The sequence below is a fragment of the Beta vulgaris genome, chromosome 7, assembly GCF_026745355.1.
Source record: "Beta vulgaris subsp. vulgaris cultivar EL10 chromosome 7, EL10.2, whole genome shotgun sequence".
Taxonomy (NCBI): Eukaryota; Viridiplantae; Streptophyta; class Magnoliopsida; order Caryophyllales; family Amaranthaceae; genus Beta; species Beta vulgaris.
The window spans coordinates 43,684,687-43,693,835 of record NC_079208.1 but is presented as its reverse complement, the minus strand read 5'-3'; positions in this window follow the sequence as shown (position 1 = coordinate 43,693,835).

Below are 9,149 nucleotides of genomic sequence, written 5' to 3'. Positions count from 1 at the left end.
AAGGCCAAGAAAGAGGCGGCAAAATTCACGAGGGGAATCAAGCACTCGCATCCCACCGGATTCCAACTTCCCCGAGGTAATCTTCAAATCTCTAGAACAAAAAGAAAAATTTCAGAAATTGAAACATAGAAATATTGTTCCTACTAGATTTGTTGATTCGCAATCTCTACATACATTGGGAATATTTAATGATACAAAGACTTTATTTGAGAAATTGGGTTTGGGTACTATGTTTGGCATGTTTTTCTGGACCTATAGGCACCTAACCCTCGAATTTCTGAGTTCCCTAGAAGTAGGGAATAAAAATCAGGTGCTTCATTTTCGCCTCATGAATGAGGATAGGGAATTAACATTGAGCCAACTAGCTGCTATCTTTGGCCTACCCCTAACTGGGGAACATCGTCACCCTCCAGAACTTCGCATAAACACACTTTGGACGGCCTTTACGGGTGAAGATGAGGTCAACACCCAACATATGTCTGCCGATCATTTGCACCTTCCCAGTCTTCGCTACTTGCAGCGATTTCTGGGATGCACACTTTTTGGGCGAGCTGAGCCCCACTCCTGTCAAAAACAGGAGATTTTTCTGATGGGGAGCTATTTGTTTCCCGAGCTTGACTATGCTTTGTGCCTGCCATATTTGTTTGTCTCCCAGCTCAAACGACCGCCACTAGCTTGCCTGCCCAATTTGAGGATGGTAGTGTCAGAGGACAACCTATTGTTGTAGGTGGACTTATAACTGCTATTGCTGTTCACTTTGGTTTTGTGCCTGACGTTAACAATGCAGTAGTTGGCCCTGCAGAGATTGGCATCGATTACATGATCAATGCCAAGTGGATCACTGCCCAGTCGGCCAACAAGTTTAGGTGGTACATTGCCAAGAAGGAGTCCATCCTTCTTCCTGACCGCGCCCAGACCCGCCTTGAGCCTGGAGTAGGTTCCTACCTACTTCCTTTGCGGGGTCAGGAGCCCATTGCTCGACGACCCTTGAGGACCTACCATAGGCAGTCGGCGGGGGAAGCCTCTTCCTCCGCTCCTGAAGACCCTATGATGGCCGCCCTTACTCGCATCGAGCAGGGACAGCAGTCCCTTACCTCACAGATGGGCCGTCTTGAGTTGGGTCAGGCCACCATTCAGACCCACCTGACCTCCTTGGACACACGGTTGACCACCGTGGAGTCCGACATGCACCATGCCCTCTACCCCATCTACCATGACTATTACCACCAGGGGCTTATCGCCCATGACCATACCCATCCGTCTTGGTATACGCCACACGTACCTGACCCCACTGACCATATGGGGGAGGATGCCTTTGGCAATGCTGTTTTTGGTGCTGCAGGTACTTCTGGAGGCGGTTTTACTGCTGATATGTCTGACGATGAGACATGAGTCCTCTCTTCTTCCCTCTTGCTGCAATGAGGTCATTGCCGAGTTCAGCTTGGGGGGAGATTTGCTGTAAGTACACCCTCCTTTTTATTGCTTTTTAGTGTAGTCAGTTTAGTTAGTGTGTTTGTTATAGTTTAGTTTCATTGCTTTAAAAAAAAAAAAAAAATATATTGCTGAAAAAAAACCAAAAATACGAATTGACTGGATTGTATGATGCTTCCCTGTGCCCCATGATATTCTTTGAAAATGTATTTGGGCTCTTTATCTGGATAGTTGGGTACTTGTGATTGTGATGCTGGAATGTGAACTCTAAAGGCCATGACCCTCAATGAGTTTTGATAATAAAGCGCTTATCTTGACTGCATACTTGATCTGGTTAGACTGTGAGGATTCATTTTTGCCAATGGATTCATTTCTATATCCATTCTGTTTTTCTTGTGTGTTAGTTCCTCATTAGCTGACTGATCTTGACTTTGACATCGTACGCATTGAGATCTGATGACTTGTGGCAATTGCTGTGATAGAGGCGTTCTTTTGTCTGCTTTTTGAGCCTTAAAGTGATTTTCATGATATACTTTTATCCTCCTTAGCCCTGCTGAGCCTAATGACTATTTCATGTTACTTAACCTCATTACATGCCCATACCTCTGTTTTGATACTAATCCCAAGCCTAGCTTGGGGGAGCATATGGTTGAGTTAGCATCTGAGATAGTTTTTATGAGTTACTTTGGATGGAAACGATTGTCTTAAGGTACAAAAATTGAGAAAAAGAAAAGAATGAGCAAAATGAAATACATGTGATTATGGGATTGAAAAAAATGCAAAGAGAAAGAAAAAGAAGAAACGAACAAAAAAAATCAAAAATCAAAATTCTTTCTTTTCCAAGTGCTTGCAAAGAAAAAAATTCAATCACGCTGTTTCTAGAATGAGTTCATTGCAAATTTGGTGATTTATAGAATTGGGAAATATTATTGGCTATATCCAGGTGGATACTTCTAATAACTTGTGCTCCCCTATTCTTGGTTTTCTCCACCACATTTCCCATACATAATCCATACCCATACCTAAGCCCCATTACAACCCCGAAAAAGTCCTCTTGAGCTTGCGCTTATATTGTCTATCGGATTGATGTGGTCAGTTTGTCAAAGTTAAAGAGTACGTTCGCTACTTGAGTCGACATGATTAGGTTGAGTGACATTATCACCTTTCTAAACACATGAGAGTGTGAGTGGGAAGGGTCATTATGGTTGGGATGGTGAGCGATCGGGCACATCTTTTGCCTGCCACAAAATGTCGAGAGGAGTGACACCCCAGTGAGTACCTTTTCAAGATTTGTACGTCATATAAGGCAGCTGCATTGGATTGGTTATTTGGGTGATTGGTAACTAGAGTGATCTGAACAGTTGAACTTGAATTGTGCCTGCTTGAATGATTTGTGAGCCTTATAAAAAAATTTTGATCTCTGTTTTCATATTTGAAGGGGTGAGGCAATCATATTCTTGTTCATGTCATGGTTTTGCTTAGGGACAAGCAAAAGGTTAGCTTGGGGGATTTTGATGTGTTCATTATTCATCGATTATTTACTCTAATCCCCTTAGTTTTGATAGTCGATTTGGGCTCTTTCGAGCTCTTTTCTTGTGATTTGATGTGTTTGGAGTTCTTGTCGTGTTTTGCAGGTTTTGATGCGGATTTGGTACTTTGCACCTTTATCGGAGTCGCAACACGGAAGTCTAGCAGTCACACAAGGTCCAAGGCGTATCCGGAAGACCGAATGAGCGTTTTGGTTGGATTCCACGAAGAAAAAGACGAGGAAACACCTTCGCCGGTCGACCGGGCGGTGGCCCGACCGGGCGAAGTTTCATACTTAGCCACCAGCAGCGTTCGAAGAAGAAACCACTCACGGCGCCCGAGCCGGGGCGAACTCAATACTTGGGATTTTTCATCTTTTATTTCGCCCGGTCAACCGGGCGATCAGACGAAGAAAAACGCTTACGCGCCCGACCGGGCGGAATTTTTCCTTCGTCGTAAGTTTGCGATCACCGTCGCCCGACCAGGCGGATTTCGCCCGGTCGACCGGGCGGACTCTCAGGACGCGGATTTTCGGGTTTTTTAGCCGGTTTTGTATTTAGTATAAATAGGTTTTTAGTATTTTCGTAAAACCTATCTTATTTTCTACGTTTTTTAGGGCCAAACACTTAGTTTATTCTCTCTACTTTTGTTGAACTTTTACATTGGAAGATTATAAGATCGTCGATTTCCTTTTCCATCATTCTTCAATCATTTGGTATTCTTCTCTACTTAGTTTAATTTTATGAATTCTTTTACTTTGATTATGTTTATTGCGTTTAATATCATCATGAGTGAGTAGTCTATTTCTAGGGTTTAGAGAGGGAAGCCATGTTATACCTTTTTGATTGTGGTTTGATGTTCTTCAATAATTGGATTGAATTAGAATAATTCCTATTGATTTGTTATACTTGTTTAATTCATGTAATTGTGCAATATCATGAGTTATGTTTAGCTAATAAGAATTAGAATCGAAAGATCATATTCATTAGAGGCTTGTTACAATAGGTAGATTTGATTATGTTGAGCGACCGTACTGGCATATGTTAATCTAGGAGTTGTTAATGCCTGACCAAGGATTAGCGAAATATTTCATTTATTCGAACCTCAATCCAAGTGTTGTTGAACTATATTATATTGATTAAATTGGTATAAGCATGGTTGACCGATCGATTGCCCTAGGTTTTTAATTATTTGATAAATTCCCATTTTTCTGCGTTCTAGTTCATTCTAGCCTAGTTATTAATTCCTCAATTATTTTCCTCTCTGGAAGTAGTTAGATAATTGATATAAATCTGTAGAACTCCTCTCCCTGTGGATCGACCCGTATTTGCCAGTTTCTGCTAAACAGACACCGTGCACTTGCGGTATATTTTAAAACACATCAATCGTAAATTGTGAAAAAGCAGATGTAGCAACTAAATTGGGACGGAGGGAGTAGTAATTAACGAAAGAAACCCTTCAAAAAAAAGAAAAAAGGAAGAAAAATACATGGGTCAACCAATAAGATTACAAATGAAAAAAGGAAAAATTTATCAGATTATACATTATTAAAATATATTTTTTTGAAAAAATTACCTTATAAAAAAATGTTGCAAGAAACTACCTTTTAAAGCAAAAAAATTTCGTAAAAACTACCTTTTTGTTGAAATCCTGCCATTGACCACCTTTTTCGGCGTTGACCTCTTCTTTTTGTGTTTCTTTTCCCTCCATTTTCGCCAAAATCTGCCAAACAACCACAACTTAATACTATTTTCTTAAAGGAAGACATTTTGGGTCAAAATGGACTAAAAAAGAACAGAAAAGGACCAAAGAGAAAACTTAACACGGGAAAAGATGGTCAATGGTCGAAATTGCTCAAAGATAGCTTCTTACAACATTTTTGTTTAATATTTTTTATAAGGTACTTTATGACAAATTCCATGAAAGAAAAAGAAAAAGTGCCACCGTCACAAATGCATTGCACAACTCTATTCATAAAAAAGAAAAGAGATAGAATGGAAGAGTTAAAAACAGAGAAATAGCCAGCAAGATGAGCATGACAATAGGAAAACTCCCAAAATCAGGCGCGAGTGTACACACCGAGTAATCAAAGCCCAAACATCTCAAGAAAGAATATTGAAGATTTCGCTTCCACTTAACATATACGGCCCGTTTGGTAGTTGGTCATAAATGGTGGTAATGGGAATGAATTCGCGTGTAAATTTGTGAAAAATATCATTGTGCATTCCCATGGTAATGCTAATTTATCCTAAAGTGTCCACTTTCCTTCTTGAATTTTCATCCCATCCAATACCACCTTGTAAGGTGGTAATGAGTGGTATTGAAAATTGCTTCCCCTTGGAGACAAAAACACAAGTTTAGGGGTGAGATTGTTTGCCCATGGAGAAAAAATGTCTCCCTATAGAGATTTTAAGGGTGCTTTCCTAATAAAATTACACTTAAAATTCATTCCCATTACCGCAATTTATTAACGACTACCAAACGAGCCGATAGGGTATGATTACAAAATTTAATGGTGTACTTAGGGGTGGTGATAATGAGTTTGTCCTATTCGCGAACAGTTGGAGCTCGGTTCGGTCAAAGCTCGGCTCTTCGTGGCTCGACTCAGATTCGAACTCGGCTCGAGACTTTGACGAGCCGAGCTGAGCTGGGCAAAGCTTGGCTCGAAAGCTCGTGAACCGGCTCAATTATACTTTTATATAGAAAAATAATATATATATATATATATATATATATATATATAATATAATATATATATATATATATATATATATATATATATATATATAGGAATAGGATATTGTGAAAACACCCATAAAACTGAAAACTGAAAACAACAGATCTGGACCGTCTATTATTATCTTGTGGACACAAGTAGCTTCCGTTTCTTTTTTTCTCTCCCTCTCTCTTGTAAACAGCAAAACCCATTTTTACCAAATACTTTCTCTCTCCTGTTGCTATTTCTTCTAGATCGTGCTAAGTGAAGCTCTTTTTGTAGCATTTTCCAATCTCCATTGAAGGAAGACCTCCATTGAAGGTTAAGTAAGTTTTTTTTTTCCAGATTTTAGGTTTAATTGAAGATTAAGTATCTCGAAAATTTAGAATTAGGAAATCAAAATTCAATTCATTAGTTTCGAATGAAAGTATCTCGAGATTCATGGGTTTGGAAGGGAGTTTCGATGTTTTAGAGAGAGAAAGAGAGGAGCTTATAATGTCGAGATGTAGTACTAATCTGTGCGAAATCTAATGTTTGAGATTAGATTGAATTTTCCAATGCAACGACTAAGATGGTAAGTTTTAAATTTTCAACCTCCATTGAAGATTAAGTAAGCTTTCAATTTTAATATGAGTAACTTTTAATCTCCACTGTCGTCGTAAAATTGCGTGAAATTGAGACTTGAAATTGATGAACGACGAGCAGCTTTTAGAAGGCGATAGTGAGCGGTCGGAAGTAGTGATAGTTAGAGAAGGTGAGAGGAGAGAGAAAGGTGTGGCACCATTTTTATCTGTTCTGTTCTTTTATTTAGGCGCACTTTTATTTTAGAGTATTTTTGTGTGTGTGTGTGTTTGTTTAATTAGAGGATAATAGTATTAATCAATTATGTGTTGGTTTGTTTGTTCATGTGTTTGCAATTTTGGTGGAAATGGAATGATTTTGTGTTTTGGTGTTCCTTTTTTTATGGATGTAAGAACATGGAGATGGAGTTCGAGAAGCACTCGGACAATGAAATTGGAAAACAATATATCTAACATATGCAACATCAAGTGTCAAGTTTTTGTAATTGGAAAACAATATGGCACTAAAACTTTCGAGCAATAGTTGGAAGGGAAGTGTTGTTTCACGAAAATTAACCATTGAAATATATATATTTACCTTAGATGTGGAAAACGTTACTCTTATAGCATATAAAGTTACCCTAAAAGTGCTAAAAGTTACCCTTGAAATACATATAAAATTATCCTAAAATTGCTAAAAGTTACCTTAAAAATGGTAAAAGTTACCCTAAAAGGGGTAATAGTTACTCTTATAATAAATAAAGTTATCCTTGAGATATATAGAACTAAAAGTGTTAAAAGTTACCCTAAAGGGGTTAAAAGTCACCTTTGTTTTCAATTTTCAGATTAAGAGCTGTTTTCAACGGATCCCACCCCTATATATAATATATATATATATATATATAATATATATATATATAATATATATATATATATATATATATATATATATATATATATATATATATTATATATATATATATATATATATATATATATATATATTAACCTAGATATCACACAATAATAAGTTAATAGTTCCTTTATCTAAAAGAAAACATATAAAATCAAATATTAAAAAGGAATAACAAATTAAACATGTTAAAAACAAGGGGTGATAAAGAGTCAAGCCTGTTCGTAAATAGTTCGAGCTTGGCCCGTTTAACATTTGGCAAAGCTCGACTAGAACAAAGTTCGGCTCGTTAAGCTTCAAACCCGGCTCAAACTCGAATAAACTTATACGAACACAAGCCGAGCAGACTACAATTTGGACTCGACTCGACCATTAAGCAGCCTTAGGTGTAATCCATCTCAATGATACATAACTCGCTTCTACCTTCGCAAACTATATTTTGATTCCCTCGTTTCGAAACGTGATTCATACACGCACTAAATCTCTGATGTACGCGAGTCATTTCGACCAAATTGGTGTAACAAACTCCCGCGACAATTTCTGACCGTAGATCTAAAATTGGAGTTGAGATGAACCATTTGTGAGGGTGACACCTTCTCCGACAACGGCTACTTGATATTTTCATTTGGGGTTGACGAATTCATTCCATTTTCTTTCTCCAGTAAAGCCCGTGCTTGAAAGAAAAAAAGAAAAGAAAAAAACAAGATAAGAAAAGTAAAAAGACCTACAACTTGTTTGGTTCATTTATAGTAAAGGAAGAGAATTGAAGAGAAAGACAAGGAAAAGAAGGGAAAAGAAAGAAAGGGAAAAGAAGGGAAAAGAAGGGAAAAGAAAGAAAAAAAACTTAATTTCTCATGTTTGGTTTAAGTTTTCTCTTTTCTTCTAAATTCCGCCACTTTTGGGAGGAAAGGAAAGTGAAAATTTATTTAGGAGTTTTTCCTTTCAATTCCTTCCATTTCCTTTCATTTAAATTTATTTTTTGAATCAAATATTGAAAACCAACAACTTTTCTTCCATCTCATTATTTCTTTTCATTCCAAACCATTTCTACCAAACAAGTTGTTAGTGTCACGTGGGAATGAGAGAGGCGGAGAGCTAAGTAAAGAAGATTCTAGTTCATTTATGGTGTTATAACAGACGTGAGGAAGAAACAAATAATTGAATGTAAAACAATAAAGCAGAAAACATATTTACGTGGTTCACCAATTCGACTACGTCCATGGGCAAAGAGAGAGAGAATATTTTGTTGATGATATGAGGAAAAAATAGAGTTACAGATGTTATATATGCTATCTTCGTCAAATAAACAATATTAGGTTAGATAGGAATTTACCCCTGCTAATAACACTTAACAAAACACGTGACAAACGATTCCGCGCAAAGCGCGAGTCGCGGTACCAGGCGCGAGTCACGGTCAGCTCTCGGCGATTTCAATCGCAAGTCGCCATTTTGTAGATAGCCCGACTATAACATATTCAAGGCATATTTTCACAAATCTCCACCTTCACATATTCAAGTCCGACTATAGCAAAGGTTCCGCACAAAGCGCGAGTCGCGGCACTGGCCGCGAGTCGTGGTGCCTGTCCCGAGTCGCGGTCAGCTCTCGGCGATTTCAACCACGAGTCGCTATTTTGTAGATAGCCCGCCTATAACATATTCAAGGCATATTTTCACAAATCTCCACCTTGACTTGAATCCTCTCACAATAAACCAGAAAACAGATGCATTGATCACAACACTCATAATCTCCCTACAACCAGACCTGATTAGCCTCTAAGGACCCCAGAATTACCCCAAGAGGGCAACTAACAATCACGAACATTGATTAAGTCCAAACAATGTTGAAACTTACTTTGCGGAACGAGCTTGGTGAACATATCCGTAGAATTATCAGCAGTTCCTACCTTCTTCACCTTAATTCTAGTCTCACTCGTCATGAAATGATATCTCACATCAATATGCTTAGTCCTCTCATGATGAACTTGATCCTTGGCTAAGCATA